Below are 18648 nucleotides of genomic sequence, written 5' to 3' on the forward strand. Positions count from 1 at the left end.
GTGGAGGAGATGTTTTTGCCAATTCAGACTGACTGGGGTCTGCAACTGAGGAGATCGAGGATCCAATTACCACCAAACCAGTAAGCACATTCCAGGCATCCACCATTCTTTGCGTATTATAACTTGTCCTTCGCATCTCCTTTGAAATTACTCCCTCTCAACTGAAATGCATTCCTCCGGGAGTAGGCATTTCAACCCTTGGAAAAAGATACTATCTGTCCAGTCTATCTATGCCTCACATAATCTTATAAACCTCTATCAGATCCCCCCTCCACCTCCAGAAAAAACAACCCAGGGTTGTCGTGGTGGGAGATTTTAATTTCCCAAATATTGATTGGCATCTCCCTCAAGCAAGGGGTTTAGGTGGGGTGGAGTTTGCTAGGTGTGTTCAGGAAGGTTTCATGACACAATATGTAGATAAGCCTACAAGAGGAGAGGTTGTATTTGATCTGGTATTGGGAAATGAACCTGGTCAGTGAGAGAGCATTTTGGAGATAGTGATCACAGTTCTATCTCCTTTACCATAGCATTGGAGAGGGATAGGAACAGACGAGTTAGGAAAGCGTTTAATTATAGTAAGGGAAAATATGAAGCTATTAGGCAGGAACTCGGAACCATAAATTGGGAGCAGATGTTCTCAGGGAAATGTACAGCAGAAATGTGGCAAATGTTCAGGGGATACTTGCGTTGAGTTCTGCATAGGTATGTTCCAATGAGATAGGGAAAGGATGGTAGGGAACAGGAACCATGGTGTATGAAGGCTGTTGAAAATCTAGTCAAGCAGAAAAGAAAAGCTTATGAAAGGTTCAAAAAACTAGGTAATAATAGAGATCTAGAAGATTATAAGTCTAGCAGGAAGGAATTTAAGAATAAAATTAGGAGAGCCAGAAGGGGCCATGAGAAGGCCTTGGCGGGCAGGATTAAGGAAAACCCCAAGGCATTTTACAAGTATGTGAAGAACAAGAGGATAAGATGTGAGAGAATAGGACCAATAGTGGATAGTGTGGAGGGCTGTCAGAGGTTACAACGGGATATTGATAGGATGCAAAACTGGGATGAGAAGTGGCAGATAGCGTTCAACCCAGATAAGTGTGAGGTGGTTCATTTTGGTAGGTCAAATATAATGACAGAATATAGTATTAATGGTAAGACTCTTGGCAGTGTGGAGGATCAGAGGGATCTTGGGGTCTGAGTCCATAGGACACTCAAAGTTGCTACGCAGGTTGACTCTGTGGTTAAGAAGGCATATGGTGTATTGGCCTTCATCAATCATGGGATTGAGCTTAGGAGCCGAGAGGTAATGTTGCAGCTATATAGGACCCTGGCCAGACCCCACTTAGAGTACTGTGCTCAGTTCTAGTCACCTCACTACAGGAAGGATGTGGAAACTATCAAAAGGGTGCAGAGATTTACAAGGATGTGGCCTGAATTGGGGAGCATGCCTTATGAGAATAGGTTTAGTGAACTCATTCCTTCCTCCTTGGAGTGATGGAAGATGAGAGGTGACCTGATAGAGGTGTATAAAATGATGAGAGGCATTGATCATGTGGATAGTCAGAGGCTTTTCCCCAGGGCTGAAATGGCTAGCACGAGAGGGCACAGTTTTAAGGTGCTTGGAAGTAGGTACAGAGGAGATGTCAGGGGTAAGTTTTGTACGCAGAAAGTGGTGACTGCATGGAATGGGCTGCCGTCTACGGTGGCAAAGGTGGATACAATAGGGTCTTTTAAGAGACTCCTGGACAGGCATATGGAGTTCAGACAAATAGAAGGCTATGGGTAACCCTAGGTAATTTCTCAGGTAAGAACATGTTTGGCACAGCTTTAGACAATAGACACTAGACACTGGAATACTACAGCATAATACAGGCCCTTCAGCCCTCGATGTTGTGCCGACCCATATAGTCCCTAAAAAAAAGTTCTAAACTCACACTACCCCGTAACCCTCTATTTTTCTTTCATCCATGTGCCTGTCCAAGAGGCTCTTAAATACCCCTAATGTTTTAGCCTCCACCACCATCCCTGGCAAGTCATTCCAGGCACCCACAACCTTCTGTGTAAAAAAACTTACCCCTGATGTCTCCCCTAAACTTCCCTCCCTTAACTTTGTACGTATGCCTTCTGGTGTTTGCTATTTGTGCCCTGGGAAACAGGTACTGGCTATCCACCCTATCAATCCCTCTCATAATCTTGTAGGCCTCTATCAAGTCCCCTCTCATCCTTCTACACTCCAAAGAGAAAAGTCCCAGCTCTGCTAACCTTGTGGGCCGAAGGCCCTGTATTGTGCTGTAGGTTTTCTATGTTCCTAAGTTTTTCCAACCTCTCATTATAGCACATGCCCTCTAGTCCAGGCAACATCTTGTAAATCTCTTCTGCACACTTTCCAAAGCCTCAGCATCCCTGCTATGATGGGGCAATAAGATCTGTCTGCAATTCTCCAGATGCAGCCTAACTAGAGATAGATAAAGCTGCAACATCGCTTCCTGACTCTTGAACTCAGTGCTTCAACTATTAAACTATTTAACCTCCAGGTTGAGTCAGCAGTGAAGATTAACCTCCAGGTTGAGTCAGTAGTGAAGATTAACCTCCAGGTTGAGTCGGTGGTGAAGAAGGCGAATGCAATGTTGGCATTCATTTCTAGAGGAATAGAGTATAGGAGCAGGGATGTGATGTTGAGGCTCTATAAGGCACTGGTGAGACCTCACTTGGAGTACTGTGGGCAGTTTTGGTCTCCTTATTTAAGAAAGGATGTGCTGACGTTGGAGAGGGTACAGAGAAGATTCACTAGAATGATTCCGGGAATGAGAGGGTTAACATATGAGGAATGTTTGTCCGCTCTTGGACTGTATTCCTTGGAGTTTAGAAGAATGAGGGGGGACCTCATAGAAACATTTCGAATGTTAAAAGGCATGGACAGAGTGGATGTGGCAAAGTTGTTTCCCATGATGGGGGAGTCTAGTACGAGAAGGCATGACTTAAGGATTGAAGGGCGCCCATTCAGAACAGAAATGTGAAGAAACTTTTTTAGTCAGAGGGTGGTGAATCTATGGAATTTGTTGCCACAAGCAGCAGTGGAGGCCAAGTCATTGGGTGTATTTAAGGCAGAGATTGATAGGTATCTGAGTAGCCAGGGCATCAAAGGTTATGGTGAGAAGGCGGGGGAGTGGGACTAAATAGGAGAATGGATCAGCTCATGATAAAATGGTGGAGCAGACTCGATGGGCCGAATGGCCTACTTCTGCTCCTTTGTCTTATGGTCTTATGGTCTTAAAGTCAAGCTTGCCACAAGCCTTCTTACCCACCCTATCAACCTGTGTTGCCACTTTCAGGGAGCTATGAACTTGGAGCCCAAAATCCCTCTTCTTATCAACACTGTTAAGGATCTTGTCTTCAACAGTGTACATTCTCTTTGCCTTTGACTCCCAAGGTGCTGCACTTCACGTATGATAAGGTTAATCTCTAACCTGGTTTCAGGTATCAAAGGTACTGAAATCAGTGTTAATGTCATCGAACCAAAGAACAGCCAAGTAAAATGCAAGGTTCCCTTTAAGGATTCATAAGGTCACAGTCATATAGATAATGAATGACAGGTTAGAATGGGAGTGGTGAAGTAATAGGGAAGGGTTCCACGGGCAGAGAAAATCAACAAAACGAGCAAAGCAGTAATCCAACCTGTTTTGGGACTGCTCTTTGTACAGGAAACCACACTAGTGACATCAGCTAGGCTATTAGTACCTGAAAGGAGCAGTGTTTTCACCAACAGAGGTACAGAAATATGGAACGGAAATGGGGTTACTTTTCTTGCAATTTTCATTTGTTTAATGTTGTATTATTTGGAGATACAGCATGGTAACAGGCCCTTTTGGCCCCTCAGACCTGAGTTACCCACTACACCCATTGGCCAGCTAACCTACTGCCACTCTGGACTGGGGGAGGGAACTGAAGGGCACCCACATGGTCCCAGAGGGCACGTGCAAACTCCTTACACACAGCGGCAGGGATTGAATCTGGGTCCCTGGCGCTGTAATAGTATTACACAAACCGCAATGCTACCATGCCTCTCCAGTTGTGGAGAAAGTTCCAAACGGCAGTAAAAGGCGGCAAATACTGCAGGTGCTGCAAATCTGACATTTAAAAATGACACAGAAAATGCTGGAAACCCTCAGCAGGTCAGGCAGAATTTTGATAGTCTAATTTCCATTTTCCTGGTCAACTCTGGTTTTTTTAATTACTATAATAAATGTAAGGTGCAAGCAAAGCTACCAAACAATTACAAATGTTCAGCTCATATGTATCTTTTATTCCGCAAAACTACAAAGGAGCTAGTAATTTATGTTTGGGGGATTTGATTCATCAATAAATGTCAGCTTAGGGAACTTCCCTGCTCTTTACACCTGCCTGATGGTCTCACATCCACTGTTTCGAGTGCCAGCTGACACAACATGGTTACATTTGTGGGCATCATCTTGAAAACACAACCTTAAGGCTCAGGGGGGTGGTGGGGGGTGTGGATTTTACCATTAATTTATCACAAGAAACTGACAAGATGTCACATCAATCAAGAAAGTAGTAATTTCTTCTCTATGGGTGGGAAAGAGTTGTCAGAGACATATAAATTTGCTCCATAATATAATTGTAAGCAATCAGATTCAGAGTCACCTGCATTGATACATACCCTGAAATTCGTCGTTTGCATTAACAAACAATATAATCTAAGGACTGCTGAGTCAGCACATGAGTGTCACCACACATTCCGGCACTAACCTACCCACAATGCTCAGCAGAACAACACAGAACACAACAACCGCAAAACAGGCCCCTTTCATCCCCACCCCCCACCCCCACAACTCATCCACTCACACACAGTCAGACTTCACAGACAAAATAGATTTCAAAAGTACTTAATTGGCTCTGACTTAGTGAGATTGAGAACCTTGTTTTGCTTTCACGCTTCCTTCTAGAAATCGCAGTAGCACTGAGGGCTTCATTTATTGTTCGAATATTGAGTAATGACTTTTTTTATTCAGATCGATGACAAGGTATCCAACCGTCTGAATTTATTGAAAAAGGTCACTTGAGTTGTGGTTCTGGAAGAGCTTGGTCAAATTATAATGCAGACTACCTTGGGACAACACTGGTACCAAGCTGTATGGGTCCTAATGCCCTTCCCTTGGACAACATTGGTGTCGTGGAGAGGGGAGACTTGCAGCATGGGCAACTGCTGGTCTTCCATACAACCTTGCCCAGGTCTGCGCCCTGGAGAGTGAAGACTTTCCAGGCACAGATCCATGGTCTCGCAAGACTAACGGATGCCTTTAATTTACCTTGGGAAATTAATTATAAAACTCCAGTGCCATTTTGGATATTTATATTATTAAACAGGCATTTCATAATAACTAGTAATATTGGGTAATAGTTTCAATACACATTTAAAAATATTTATGCTTCAATTAGATAGGTATACTAGGCTCTTCTATTGTGATATTTAAAATTATGGTTCAGGACTTGCTGCTGCAGTGATCTGCTATTACCTTTGCATTAATTCCTAACCTGCCTCTTACAGGTCTGCTCACTGTAATTTCCTGGAACGTGTAAAGCGCTGCAGAGCTACTGAACTTTGCGCAGGAGTCGGTGTTGGGACTGCTGGCATTGGAGAGAGTCCAGAGGAAGTTCACAAAAGTGATCCCGGTATTGAAAGGGTTAACATATAAGGAACATTTGCTGGATCTGCGTCTGTAATCACTTGAGTTTAGAAGAATGGGGGGATCTCACTGAGACCTATCAAGTATTGAAAGGCCCAGACAGAGTGGAGGTGGATGTGTTTCCTAATAGTGGGGGCATCTAAGAACATATGGCACAGCATCGGAATAGAAGGTCGTCCCTTTAGAACAGAAGGACAGAGGAAAAAAGGAGCTTCTTTAGCAAGATGGTGGTGAATTTGTGGAATTCATTGCCATGGATACCTGAGGAGGCCAAGTCATTGGGTTTTTAAAACAGAGGTTGATAGGTTTTTGATTAGTAAGAGCAGCAAAAGTTATGGGGAGAAAGCAGGAGAATGGAATTAAGAGGGATAATGATGGAATGGCAGAGCAAATTCAATGGGAAGAATGGATGAAATCTGCTCCTTAGTCTTACGGTCTTAAAAATTATTGAAAAACTTTGACAGCCAACCACGTCTTTTCCTCTGCTTGGCTGATTGGTAAAGCTTAATAGAGAATGTTTCCAGATGCCCCTGGTATTCAGACATCTAAAAATAATTAAAAATCAAACATTTTTTAAAAATCTAAATGATTACCTATTTTGGAGTGGGTTTCCTCCAGGTGCTCCAGTTCCCTCCCACAGTCCGAAGGCATACTGGTTAGTAGGTTGAAGAAGCTGCAGAAGGTTGTAAATCTAGTCAGCTCCATCTTGGGCACTAGCCTACAAAGTACCCAGGACATCTTTAGGGAGCGATGTCTCAGAAAGGCAGCGTCAATTATTATGGACCTCCAGCACCCAGGACATGCCCTTTTCTCACTGTTACAATCAGGTAGGAGGTACAGAAGCCTGAAGGCACACACTCAGTGATTCAGGAACAGCTTCTTCCCCTCTGCCATCCGATTCCTAAATGGAATTTGAAGCTTTGGACACTACCTCACTTTTTTTAATATACAGTATTTCTGTTTTTGCACATTTTTAATAATCTATTCAATATATGTAATTGATTAACTTGTTTATTTATTATTATATTTAATTTTTTTTCTCTCTCTCTCTGCTATATTATGTAATTGCATTGAAGTTTTGCTGCCAAGATAACAAATTTCACGCCACATGCTGGTGATAGTAAACCTGATTCTGATGCTGATTGATTGGCCAATGATACAGGTGGGACATGGTGGCGCATACTGTATGGAAAGGCAGCTTCCTTATTAACCACTAGATGGCACTGTGATCCCATAAAATAGACAAAAATTAGTCCCGTCATAAACACAAGAGTTTCTGCACATGCTGGAAGTCCAGAGTAACACACGCTAAATGCTGGAGGAATCAGCAGTTTCGGTACATCCAACATTTTGTGTGTGTGATTCAAAAAGTAGGCCAATGTATTTTAAAATGGATTAAACATTGCCACTATGAACAAATCAGAATCAGAATCAGAATCAGGTTTAATATCACTGGCACATGTTGTGAAATTTGTTGTCTTTGCAGCAGCCATACAAGGCAATGCATAATAATAGAAAAAAACTGTGAATTACAGTATATATATATTTACTGTAATTCACAGTAAGAGAATGCAGAGAATTGATACTTAATTGACCATCAATATATGCTTTCCATTAAAGTTTCAAAGTAAATTTTATTATCAAAGAACATATATATTACCATATAAAATCTGACAATTCATTTTCTTATGGGAATACTCAATAAGTCTACAGAATAATGAATAGAATTCATGAATCCATCATGCGTCCCATCTGGCCAATGTACACTGTTTCGCGTTCACAGAGAATGAAAAATAGTTAAATTAAATAGGTAGTAGAAAAACAGAAATAAAAAAGTTGTGAGGTAGTGTTCATGCGTTCAATGTCCATTCAGAAATCGAATGAGAAGGGAAGAAACTGTTCCTGAATCATTGAGTGTGTGCCTTCAGGCTTCTGAACCTCCTTCCTGATGGTAACAGTGAAAACAAGGCATGTCCTGGGTGGTGGGAATCCTTAATGATAGACGCTGCCTTTTGGAGGCATCACTCCCTGAAAATGTCCTGAATACTATGGAGGATAGTGCTGTATATCAGCCAGACAGGACGCACGGTGGAAACCCACATCAAGGAGCACGGGAGGTGTATCCGTTTGGGTTACTGGGAGAAACCGGTGATAGCACATTGCATTTGTAACGGCCATAAGATTGACTTCAGCAGCACAAACTATTGTGCCACACCAATGGCTTTTGGGACCACCTGATGAAGGAAGCAATTGAAATAAAGTAGAGGAAAATAATTTTAACAAAGATGAAGGTCTTGCAATAAGTAAGAAGTGGAATTCGATTGTAAACAAGATGGGTCAGCAGAAATCTGATTGGATGAGGACTAACGATCGGAAGGGACAGACGACCGGGGTATATATACCAACGGACTAGACATGCCCAGGCATCATCCTGCATGAAGATGGTAGAACTTGTCATTGAACCGTCAGTTAAAATCAATGCCTTTACCCACTGGAAACCCAACAAGAGTTTATTTGCCATATTCAGGAAAGCACTAGATCCTTTTTTGGAAACAAATGTTCTCAGAGAAATATACAACAAAATGTGGAGTTTGTTTAGAAAGCAATTGCATGGGGTTCTGGATAGTTTTGTCCTATTGAGGAACGGAAAGGATGGCAGTGTGAAGGAATCATGGTTGATAAGAGAAGTGAACTATCTAGTCATGGAAGCATAGTTAATGTACAAGAAACAATGATCACACCGAGCTCTTGAGAATTATGAAATAGCCAGGAAGGAGCTTAAGAGGGGACTTAGGAGAGACAGAAGAGGACATGAGAATTCCTTGGCATGTGGGACTGAGGAAAACACCAAAGTGTTCTACACGTATGTGAAGAACAAGAGGATGACTCCAGTGAAGGTCAGACCTATCAGGGATAAAAGAAGAAAATGCTGGGAGTCAGCGGGGTGGAGAAGATCCTCAATGAATACTTTGCTTCACTATCCACCAATGAGAGAGACCTTGACAAATGTGAGGTCAGTGTAGAACAGGGACATATGCTGGAAAATGCTAGAGCTAAGGAAGAGGATTGGCTGGAGATTTTGAAAAACAGCGGGATCGATAGGCCCCCAGACCAGGCGAGATGCACTCCAGCTTACTACAGGAAGCAAAGGAAGAAATTGCAGTGCCTTTGGTGATGATCTCACTGGCCAAAAGAGTAGTACCAGAAGATTGGAGGTTGGCGAATGTTAATCCTTTGTTCAAGTTAATAGGGATAATCCTGGGAATTTTAGACCGTGAGTTTTCAAACAGTGAGGGAGGAGGGTGGACAAATTATTAGAGTGGATTCCTAAAGACACAATACACAAGAATTTGGAGAAACATAGTTTGATTAGGAATATTCTGCGTGAATTTGTGAGGAACAAGTTGTGCCTCACAAGCCTGAAGAAATTCTTCGAGAAGGTGATGAAACAGATTGATGAAGGTATCGCAGTGGGTCTGGTGTATGTAAATTTTAGTAAGACGTTTGACAAGGCTCCCTATGGTAGGTTCATTTAGGAAGTCGGGGGACGTGAGGTCCAGGGAAACTTAGGCTTGTCCAAAGAAGTCAGAGAGTGACCAGTGGATGGAGTGTATCTGCCTGGAGATTCGTGACTCATGATGTTCTGCAGGGATCTGTTGTGTGACACTTGGCCTTTGTGATTTTAATAAATTACTTAGATGAGGAAGTGGAAGTGTGGGCACATGAAGGTTGGCGGTTTTGTGGGCTGTGTATAAGTTTGTTGTAGATTACAACAGGACATTAATAGGATGCAGAGCTGAGCTGAGAAGTGGCAGATGGAATTCAATCCCTGGAAGTGTGAAGTGATACACTTTGGAAAGTCAGACGAGGGCAGAGTACAAAGATGATGGCAGGATTCTAACCAATGTGGAGAAAGACCTTGGGGACCACATCCATAGATCCCTCAAACTGCCACAAAAGTTTATAGGGCGGTTAAGAAGGCACATGGTACGTTGGCCTTCATTCCTCATGGAATGAAGTTCAAGAGCCACAAGATAATGTTGCTGCTCTATAAAACTGTTTTGACCACAGAGGGGGTATTGTGTTCAGTTCTAGTTGTCTCATTACAGGAAGGAAAGATAGCTTTTGAGAGAGTGCAGAGGAGATTTTCCTGGATTAGAGTGCATGTCTTATGAGAAAATGATGAGCGAGCTATGGCTTTTCTCTTTGAAGTGAAGTAGGATGAGAGGTGACTTGATAGAGGTGTACAATATGATCAGAGGCACAGATAGAGTGGACAGCGAGCACCTTCTTCCCAGAGCAGCAATCACTATTACAAAAGGACATAATTTTAAGATGATTGGAAGAAAGTACCGGCGGTAGGGTCGGGGGGGGGGGGGTCAACATCAGATGTAGATATTTTTCACAGAGACTGATATGTGCTTGGATCACTCTGGCAAGTGTGGTTCTAGAGGCAGATGTACTGGGAACTTTTAGTTAGGCACATGGATGAAAGGAAAATAGAGGTAATGTGAGAGGGAAAGGTTAGGTTGATCTTGGAGGAGTTTAAAAGATCAGCACAACATCACGGGCTGAAGGATATGTACTGTTCTATGCTAACATTTTTAGAGTAACTTTTATTGCACATTGTTAGAAAAGTGTATATTATGTAAAATGTTTGAGGTTTTGAACATGGTATAACAAAAAAAATTCATGCGTGAAGAATCAAAACCACAATCAGGTGATGTCAACTTCATTGTGATATTTCTAGCAGGTCACTAATTACTTATACTTCTTTCAATGAAGTGTTCCCATGGAAATTCACTGAGGCCTATTTTCAGTCCACAAAAGTAGCAGCCTAACCGAAGGAATAATAATTCAATCACATGGGGACTAGCCAATGCGAAACTGCAATCCTGACGCAGCCTCTCAACCAAAGCACTGAGTCACACCTTCTGACTTGTTGACTTCTTCCTGTCTTGTCTTTGTTGATCTGGGTTCCAGGACCAGCAAATCTCTTTTGTCATCAGTCTGAAACTGTGTCAGGAGCCAACTACCAATAAAAAGGCCGACTGCAGTGCTGTGGGTGCTATTGATGGGTGAGAGACAGTCAGGGCACCTTGAGAACAGAAGGTTCTTTTAAATTGTAGGAAACTACTATTAAAGGCCCTTCACTTTATGAAAAGAGTTATCAAAATAGAAGCTGGGAGATAATAGGTGGAAGTTCCAAAGAGCTGAAGTTGGTGGAATCTGATCAGAGAGAAATATGGAGCATAGACTAAAAGGTCAGGAGTGGACTTGTGGAAGGAGTGGGTGGGTAATGGAAAGATAAAAATAATGGTAATGGAGACTGTCCCTTGTGTTTGCCTCCAACTTAACATCATGAACACAGAATATCAAATTTATGGTGAATGCTTCCCCTTTGTCTCTATTCTCTTTTCTCACTCCTCCTGATCAACTTGCATCAACCTATCTCTTTCCACTTCCTCCACCCTCTCGACTGGACATCACCCGTACACTTCTCCCACTGGTTTCCCTTCCCACCTCCCTCACCCAGGCCTACACCGTGGGGAAAGGTTATAGACCCTACAAAACCTTATGATCAGCCCACCAATTTACCTCGCCTAAAGGGAGATACAATCTAGTTTCACTCTTTGCACAGAGTCGCTCAGTAGTGTTCCAGACTTGTTGTATTTCCAGTAGGACCAGAAGGAGCTACACTCATTAACGTCAAGAATCTCGATAGCTGCGGATGACATCACCCTTGCTTTGTTTTGAGGTTGCAGGAGTTGTTAGATTTCAAAAATAACTCTTATCAACCAAAGACATAAAGTGCTGGGGATTCATCGTTTTTGTAGACTGAAACGTTCTCAAAAAAATCTTTCAGAAGTGTGGCATTCTGCTGAGATCTCTTCTTCCCAATTTACCCCCTCCCCCTTTCTCACCCATCATATTTGATTCACTATCAGTCTGTCCGTCTCTGGAAGCAATCCATTCTAATGCAAGCTATGACATGACCAAAATATCTGCACTTGGCAGATGACTTTCTGCCAAAAGTATTCAAACTTTAATTAAGCATAGGAAACAGCCAAACAAAAAATCCAGCCGATAATATTTTGTGATTCTTTTAATAACAGTTCTTTGAATAGGAGATGATTTTGGAGTCATGGAGTCAAACAGTATAGAAATAAGCCCAGCTCCTCGGTGCAATCAAATTGCCCACGCGAGCTACTGCCATTTCCCTGCATTTGGCCTATATCCCTCTTGATCTTCACTATCCATTTACCTGTCTGAAGTCCTTCAAACTTTGTATCCGCCTTTGCACTTCTTGTAAATTTTGTTCCATATACCCATCCCTCTGTGTGAAAACTTTGCCCCTTAGATCCCCTTTTAAATCTCATCCCTCTCACGTTCCTTTTTTATGCCAAGGACCCCTACCATTGACCAAGGGGTCCGTAGACCCCAGGTTGGGAACCCCTGCATTAGAGGGACTCTCTCTAGTTTTAATCTCCTCTAACCCTGCGTGGAAGACCGTGACCATTCACCTTATCTACCCTCCTCATAATTTCACCCCTCAAACTCATGCTCACAAGGGGTTAAAAAAAAGCACCAGTTTGTACAGACTCTCCTAATAACTGAGTCTTCCACTTCTGGTAACATCTTTGTGAATCTTATTTTTTTTTTGTGCACCCTTTCTAGCTTTATGACATCCTCCCTATAGCTAGGCAACCAGATCTACATGCAGTTTCACCATCCTCTGGTACAGTGTGCCTCATCAAATACAGCAGAGCAAGATGAGAATAAGTACACTGATCTGCATCGTTGTCTCAATGCTCCACCGGTCTACCACCACTTTACCAGGAAGACAATGGATCTACTTCCCAATGGAAGAGTGTTTATAAATCTCAGACCCTACTTATAATCATAGCACAGAAAATGGGCATAAATGATTCCATTTAATTCCTAGTTGGCTTGGTTGCTTCTATTCCTCAGTAAGTAGTGACACGTTTTTTTAGAATGAAATCTTTAAAAATAATTTATTTACTTAATTTGTTCAATGTATTCGTCATGCTAGTGCATAAATCAAGTTATTTTTGTCGCGTGCATGAATTACCTCTCATCTCAACTCAGACTGAATCTTCTACTTGTTCTTCTGACCCGAGATCTTCACACTTGATGCCATCCTCTGTTTTCTAGATTGAAGCTCTCCATTGGTTGGGTTCGACCATGGATGTTGTGGCCCAGCTTCCTACGTGATATGCAAGCCTGAGCAGTACGATATGAAGAGAAGGCCCACTCTCACTCTCCATCCACTTGATGAACCCAAAGGAATGGCAGAGACTGGTACAGTCTGGCACTAGCAGTGTCTCAGGAGTTGCCAGTCAATGTTGAACTCAACGTTGGACTGCCTTAGCGACTCCAGTTTTCCTCAGGGTTCACTCCCGAAGCCTTGCCCATGTGTGGGTATAACCAAGGCAGCCGAGGTTTGAGATCAGAGTTTTCTTTCTCTTAGATGAACAGCCAACCACGGCTGATGAGCCCCATCTGCCCAAAGCGACTGGTTTTAAAGCGCCAGTAATCTACCTTTGCCCCTTCTGCTGGGCTTAGTAGTTAAGCCACACATTGCCAGGAGCTGGACTTCGGTGTCAGAAGCTATTTGAGGTGCAGGCCATTGGGAGCATCTAAAAGCTAGTGGGAGTTATTACCAATATCATCCCCAGCTATAACAACTTTAAAGAACCATTTTTACAAATGTTCTAAATTACCTCCTTCACAGACCCCCCTCAATCTCTCCTTTACTATTTTGGTTGGCCTTTATAAAAGTCAAATGCTTTGGAATCTTTAATTCCAAATCTTTATCCCATATCACCCTATCCCTGCAACAGCTAATAGGGGATCTCAGGCTACGTCCACACTAGACCGGATAAATCCATAACGGAAGCTTTTCTCTTCATTTTGACCCTCCGTCCATGCTGAAACAGAGCGAGGAGTTGATAGAGAGGAGCTACAGGCAAGTGGTCACACTGGGGCCACGGGAGGCAGACAAGTGGGTCACGGTTAGGAGGGGGAAGAGGAAGAGTCAGGTAATAGAGAGTACCCCGGTGGCTGTGCCTCTTGACAATAGGTACTCCTGTTTGTGCACTGTTGTGGGGGACAGCCTACCTGGGGGAAGCATCAGTGGCCGTGCCTCTGGCACAGAGTCCGGCCCTGTAGCTCAGAAGGGTAGGGAAAGGAAGAGGAGGGCAGTTGTGATAGGGGATTCGATAGTAAGGGGGTCAGATAGGTGATTCTGTGGAAGCAGTCCAGAGACCCGGATGGTAGTTTGCCTCCCTGGTGCCAGGGTCCGGGATATTTCTGATCGCGTCCAAGATGTCCTGAAGTGGGAGGGTGAGGAGCCAGAGGTCGTGGTACATATAGGTACCAATGACATAGGTAGGAAAAGGGAAGAGGTCCTGAAAGGAGAATATAGGGAGCTAGGAAGGGAGTTGAGAAAAAGGACCGCAAAGGTAGTCATCTCGGGATTACTGCCTGTGCTATGCGACAGTGAGAGTAGGAATGCGATGAGGTGGAGGATAAATGCGTGGCTGAGGGATTGGAGCAGAGGGCAGGGATCCAAGTTTTTGGATCATTGGGACCTCTTTTGGCACAGGTATGACCTGTTCAAAAAGGACGGGTTACACTTGAATCCTAGGGGGACCAATACCCTGGCGGAGAGATTTGCGAGGGCTACTGAGGTGACTTTAAACTAGAATGGTTGGGGGGTGGGAATCAAATTAAAGAGACTAGGAGAGAGGAGGTTAGTTCACAACAGGGGGATAGGAACAAGTGCAGAGAGACAGAGGGGTGTAAAAGGAGGGTAGAAGCAAAGAGTAGTAAGGTGAAAAGTAAAAGTGGCAGGCCGGCAAATCCAGGGCAAAAATCAAAAAGGGCCACTTTTCAACATAATTGTATAAGGGCTAAGAGTGTTGTAAAAGCGAGCCTGAAGGCTTTGTGTGTCAATGCAAGGAGCATTCGTAACAAGGTGGATGAATTAAAAGTGCAGATTGTTATTAATGAATATGATATAGTTGGGATCACAGAGGCATGGCTCCAGGTGACCAGGGATGGGAGCTCAACATTCAGCGATATTCAATATTCAGGAGGGAAAGACATGAAAGAAAAGGAGGTGGGGTAGCATGGCTGGTTAGAGAGGAGATTAACACAATAGAAAGGAAGGACATTAGCCAGGAGAATGTGGAATCAATATGGGTGCATAACACTAAGGGGCAGAAAACGCTGGTGGGAGTTGTGTGCAGGCCGCCTAACAGTAGTAGTGAGGTCGGAGATGGTATTAAACAGGAAATTAGAAATGCATGCAATAAAGGAACAGCAGTTATAATGGGTGACTTCAATCAACATATAGATTGGGTGAACCAAATTGGTAAGGGTGCTGAGGAAGAGGATTTCTTGGAATGTATGCGGGATGGTTTTTTGAACCAACATGTCGAGGAACCAACTAGAAAGCAGACTGTTCTAGACTGGGTATTGAGCAATGAGGAAGGGTTAATTAGCAATCTTGTCGTGAGAGGCCCCTTGGGTAGAAGTGACCATAATATGGTGGAATTCTTTATTAAGATGGAGAGTGACACAGTTAATTCAGAAACAAAGGTTCTAAGCTTAAAGAAGGGTAACTTTGAAGGTATGAGACGTGAATTAGCTAAGATAGACTGGCAAATGACACTTAAAGGGTTGACGGTGGATATGCAATGGCAAGCATTTAAAGATCGCATGGATGAACTACAACAATTGTTCATCCCAGTTTGGCAAAAGAATAAACCAAGGAAGGTAGTGCACCTGTGGCTGACAAGAGAAATTAGGGATAGTATCAATTCCAAAGAAGAAGCATACAAATTAGCCAGAAAAAGTGGCTCGCCTGAGGACTGGGAGAAATTCAGAGTCCAGCAGAGGAGGACAAAGGGCTTAATTAGGAAAGGGAAAAAAGATTATTAGAGAAAACTGGTAGGGAACATAAAAACTGACTGTAAAAGCTTTTATAGATATGTGAAAAGAAAAAGATTGGTTAAGACAAATGTAGGTCCCCTACAGACAGAAAAAGGCGAATTGATTATGGGGAGCGAGGACATGGCAGACCAACTGAATAACTACTTTGGTTCTGTCTTCACTAAGGAGGACATAAATAATCTTCCGGAAATAGTAGGGGACAGAGGGTCCAGTGAGATGGAGGAACTGAGGGAAATACATGTTAGTAGGGAAGTGGTGTTAGGTAAATTGAAGGGATTAAAGGCAGATAAATCCCCAGGGCCAGATGGTCTGCATCCCAGAGTGCTTAAGGAAGTAGCCCAAGAAATAGTGGGTGCATTAGTGATAATTTTTCAAAACTCTTTAGATTCTGGACTAGTTCCTGAGGATTGGAGGGTGGCTAATGTAACCCCACTTTTTAAAAAAGGAGGGAGAGAGAAACCGGGGAATTATAGACCAGTTAGCCTGACATCGGTGGTGGGGAAAATGCTAGAGTCAGTTATCAAAGATGTGATAACAGCGCATTTGGAAAGCGGTGAAATCATCGGACAAAGTCAGCATGGACTTGTGAAAGGAAAATCATGTCTGACGAATCTCATAGAATTTTTTGAGGATGTGACTAGTAGTGTGGATGGGGGGAACGAGTGGATGTGGTATATTTGGATTTTCAAAAGGCTTTTGACAAGGTCCCACGCAGGAGATTAGTGTGCAAACTTAAAGCACACGGTATTAGGGGTAAGGTATTGATGTGGATAGAGAATTGGTTGGCAGACAGGAAGCAAAGAGTGGGAATAAACAGGACCTTTTCAGAATGGCAGGCAGTGACTAGTGGGGTACCGCAAGGCTCAGTGCTGGGACCCCAGTTGTTTACAATATATATTAATGACTTAGATGAGGGAATTAAATGCAGCATCTCCAAATTTGCGGATGACACGAAGCTGGGCGGCAGTGTTAGCTGTGAGGACGATGCTAAGAGGATGCAGGGTGACCTGGATAGGTTAGGTAAGTGGGCAAATTCATGGCAGATGCAATTTAATATGGATAAATGTGAGGTTATCCACTTTGGTGGCAAAAACAGGAAAACGGATTATTACATGAATGGTGGCCAATTAGGAAAAGGGGAGGTGCAACGAGACCTGGGTGTCATTATACACCAGTCATTGAAAGTAGGCATGCAGGTACAGCAGGCGGTGAAAAAGGTGAATGGTATGCTGGCAGTCACAGCAAGAGGATTCGAGTATAGGAGCAGGGAGGTACTACTGCAGTTGTACTAGGCCTTGGTGAGACCACACCTGGAGTATTGTGTGCAGTTTTGGTCCCCTAATCTGTGGAAAGACATCCTTGCCATACAGGGAGTACAAAGAAGGTTCACCAGATTGATTCCTGGGATGGCAGGACTTCCATATGATGAAAGACTGGATCGACTAGGCTTATACTCATTGGAATTTTGAAGATTGAGGGGGGATCTTATTGAAACATATAAAACCCTAAAGGGATTGGACAGGCTAAATGCAGGAAAATTGTTCCCGATGTTGGGGAAGTCCAGAACGAGGGGTCACAGTTTGAGGATAAAGGGGAAGCCTTTTAGGACCGAGATTAGGAAAAACTTTTTCACACAGAGAGTGGTGAATCTATGGAATTCTCTGCCACAGGAAACAGTTGAGGCCAGTTCATTGGCTATATTTAAGAGGGAGTTAGATATGGCCCTTGTGGCTAAAGGGATCAGGGGGTATGGAGGGAAGGCTGGTACAGGGTTCTGAGTTGGATGATCAGCCATGATCATACTGAATGGCGGTGCAGGCTCGAAGAGCCGAATGGCCTACTCCTGCACCTATTTTCTATATTTCTACGACTTAAAACAAACATTTTGCATGCCACAACTCCTGAGAAGACATTGGATTGAGTAGAGGGAGAGTGAGTTTAAAAGAAGCGAGTGGGGGCAGTCGACACATTTTGCAGGCTGTAGGTAGATTTTTTTTCACTATTTATTCTTTATTTCTTTCTTATCGCATATTTAGAGCAGTGGGGATGCCAGACAGGATAGTGGAATGCACATCTTGTGGGATGTGGGAAGTCAAAGAGGGCCTCCAGTGTCCCTGACAAGAAGTGCATCCAGCTGCAGCTTCTAATAAACCATGTTAAGGAGCTGGAGCTGGATGAACTTCAGATCATTTGGGAGGATGATGGGTTGATAGACGGGAGATACAGGGGTGTAGTTACACCGAAGGTGCAGGACACAGGTAACTGGGTGTGTCAGGAAGGGGAAAGGGGACAGGCAACTAGTGCAAAGTACCCCTGTGGCCATTTCCCTCAACAACAGGGATACTGCTTCGGATACTGATGGGGGGAATGACCTAGCAGAGGAAAGCCACAGTATTCAGCTCTCCAGTACTGAGTCTGGCTCTGTGGCTCAGAAGGGAAGGGGTGGAAGAGGTGAGCCGTTGAGATAGGGGATTCCTTTGTTGGGGGAACAGAAGGAGGTTCTGTGGATGAGAACAAGACTGCTGGATGGCACGTTGCCTCCTGGGTGCCAGGGTCAAGGAGATCTCAGACCGAAACCACAGCTTTGGGCTTTGACCGCTGACCAACCCAGTCAGCAAAAGGCTGAGAGGAGGCCACTTCACTCAGGTCCACTGCCCTAGTAGAAGAAGGCATCGGTGGGTCGTAGCAGTTTATTTTGAGCTCTGACCAGTGACCAAAAGGCGTTTGGAAGTTCTAACCTCCGGACATCAGAAGTTTGAGAGGAGGGTATTTCACTCAGGTCCACTGAGTGAGTAGGAGAAGGCAGCGGCAGATCGTGGCAACATATTGGAGCTTTGACCAGTGACCAATCGGCGTTTGGAAGTTCTGACCAGCGACTAATCCGGACATCAGAAGTTTGAGAGGAGGGGATTTCACTCAGGTCCACTGAGTGAGTAGGGGAAGGCAGCGGCAGATCGTGGCAACATAA

Source organism: Mobula hypostoma, chromosome 15 (assembly GCF_963921235.1).
Source record: "Mobula hypostoma chromosome 15, sMobHyp1.1, whole genome shotgun sequence".
NCBI lineage: Eukaryota > Metazoa > Chordata > Chondrichthyes > Myliobatiformes > Myliobatidae > Mobula > Mobula hypostoma.